The sequence below is a fragment of the Marmota monax genome, unplaced genomic scaffold (assembly GCF_021218885.2).
Source record: "Marmota monax isolate L192 unplaced genomic scaffold, Marmota_monax_Labrador192_F-V1.1 WCK01_AAM20220418_F8-fsc00305, whole genome shotgun sequence".
Classification (NCBI taxonomy): Eukaryota; Metazoa; Chordata; class Mammalia; order Rodentia; family Sciuridae; genus Marmota; species Marmota monax.
In genome coordinates, this window is record NW_026693588.1 from 816,868 (window position 1) to 819,774 (window position 2,907).

The window sequence follows — 2,907 nt, forward strand, 5'->3', positions numbered from 1 at the left end:
TTTACCACTGAGCTATATCCCCAGCACTCTCTATGTTTTACTTTAAGACAGGGTCTCACTAAGTTGCTGAGGCTAACCTCAAACGTGTGATCCTCTTACCTCAGCCTCCTGAGTTGCTGGAAAAAATAGGCATGCTCACTATGCCTGGAAAATTTTATTTAACTTAAATAAATTTTAAGTTAACTTTAATAACCATAGATAACTTTGGGCTAGTAGATATAGACATTCATTGAGTGGAAAACTATATATATATATTATTTTAAAATACATAAAACAGGTATAAAATATAATTTATATTATAAAAAATATCAGCAGTAGTCACTGAGCAAATGGTGTGTATAAAAATGTATTGAAATAGACATAATCCATTCTTGAAATTTTAAAGAAAGGGGCAGGAGAGAGAGAGAAAAAAGTAATGGAGGAGATTCCATCAAAATAAAAGAAAGATTGGGGAATAGAAGAAGGGGATTAAGGGAGAGGGAAGATTGACAGGATAAAGGAAAAATAATGCAATGAATCTGACTTAAATTTCTAATGTGTATTTATGAATATACTACAGTAAATTGAATATACTACAGTAAATCTTGTCATTATGTATACACATATGACACTATTTTTTAAAAATGTAAATAAATAAATCAGTAGAGCAGAGAAAAGGGACCAGGAGGAGGAAGGAAGGAGAAGACAAGAGTAAGTACTGGGGACTTAATTAGAGCAAATTCTACTCCATGCACCCTCATGTTATGTATAACTATTATGAAACAATTAAATATGTAAAAAAAAAAGAAATTTTAAAAAAATTTAAAAAATGTATTGTCCTTAAATCAATTTTTCTTTGTGGATCAAGGGAGCAAATAGATAAAAAGATATATTTGTTTATCATATTATATTTTATTGTAATACCATCATTTTTATTATTTGTATATAGTATATATAATGTAGAAAAATGCAATATAAAACTTCAGACTTACAAAAAGATTGCAAATGTTAGAAAAAATTTTGTATACTTCTAACTCTAATATTAGTATTTTTGATATGATAATATTAAACTATTGTTTTTATCCAAGTTTCATAAGGTTTATCTACTCATATTCTTTAATTTTTTTTCCAGAAACAAAGCAAACTTCATATGATTTAATTTCTCCATAATGTCCTCTAATTGGTCAGCTCTCAGTGATTCTTACTCGTTCATGATCTTGACACTTTTGAACAATAGTGTAGGTTTTGTTTTTGTTTGGTATAATATCCCTCATAATGGAATTATCTAATGTTATATCAAAGTTAGATTCAATTTATACTTTTTTGTCAAGAATATAATGGGAGTAATATCCTTAAAATATTACAGCAGAAATTATGTGATTTTGATTTTTCTTATTGGTAATCTTCACCTTGTTCAGTTCATTAAAGGACATGGCAAGATTTCTTCATGGTGAAGGTATTAAAGTTTTCTTTTGTAATTAAATAAAAATTGGGAGTAGATAATTTGAAAATATGCTAATATTTTATCTTTTTTCATAATTTTGCTAAATAATTTTATCACTCACTTATTTTCATCAGAATAAATTCATATATATTTATTTCATAGTATGTATTATAGCTTAGTACTTGTATTATTTATTTCATGACCCAAATAATTGTATACTTGGCCTTTGTAAATTTATTCTCATTCTCCACTTAATTTTTTTTCTTGACTTCTTAAATATATTTTCAAACATATACATAAATGCATATATGCCTACTTAATACCTTAATATTTCTATAATCATATTTCATTCTATATGAAACTGGAAATTCTACTACTATCCTTCAAATATGTTTGTCTTTAATGCAATATTTATCTAAATGGTATATTAGTATCCTTTCAAAAGTACTCACAATTACTTGGTCCTATATTTTAGCAGTTTAAATTTAGTATATCACGAAATCATATGACATGTATAAGAAATATATGATAATACAGTTTACTTTTATTCTTAACAACTACACAGTGTCCTGGCCTTCATAAAATACACTTGGAATAGCTATATGATCCTGGGGGCAGGGCAGCAAGAGGGAGGGAGGCAGAGAAACTGTGTAAATAAAAACTTCTGAAATACAGCTGAGGAAAAAATGGCTAAACAAGAGCCTTTTCACAAAATAATCTGTCCTCCTTAATTCCCAAGTCTACAATCCTACTATCAATAGGGAGATCTATAGAAACATTTAATGGTTCCATTAGAATGAACCAAAAGTACAGAGTTCCCAATGAGATAAAAAGTTACTGCTTTTATTGAAATCTTAGCAAGGGAAATACACATTATTTTATTTCACTTAATTTTCTCTTACTTAGTAACAGCCATAGAACGGAATTTATACTCAATGAAACTTGTGTAATGAGGATTTCTCAAAACCTAACAACAGGAACCATTCTAATTGGATTAATTTGGTATTTATTTGCTCCCTTAGTGAAATAAAAGGGAACTTCACCTTTATTTATTGAAGCCAATATACACTAAAAGTTACAAACTTCAGTTTGAGTGGAATGTTAAGGGGTTATGGCACAAACATGAATTTCAAGACTTTGAGATGGAGGACTTAATTGCAGCAACATCCCTTCTAAAGATAGCAGCAAAATTAATGAAAAGTTTCTTCCATTGATATAAAAAGAGTAAGAATACATAGAAAAAAAAGATGCTGTTAAATTATTACCTAAGAGTGTTCATGTTTATATATCACATATTTATATATATTTATGTAATATATTTATAATTTATAATTTAGATATTTTGATGATTTACCACTGGAAACCTTAGAGTAGTGTTTTGTTGTTGCTGTTGTTTGTTTGTTTGGTTTGGTTTGGTTTGGTTTGGTACTAAGAATTGAACTCAGAAGCAATCAACCACTGAGCCACATTCCCAGCGCTATTTT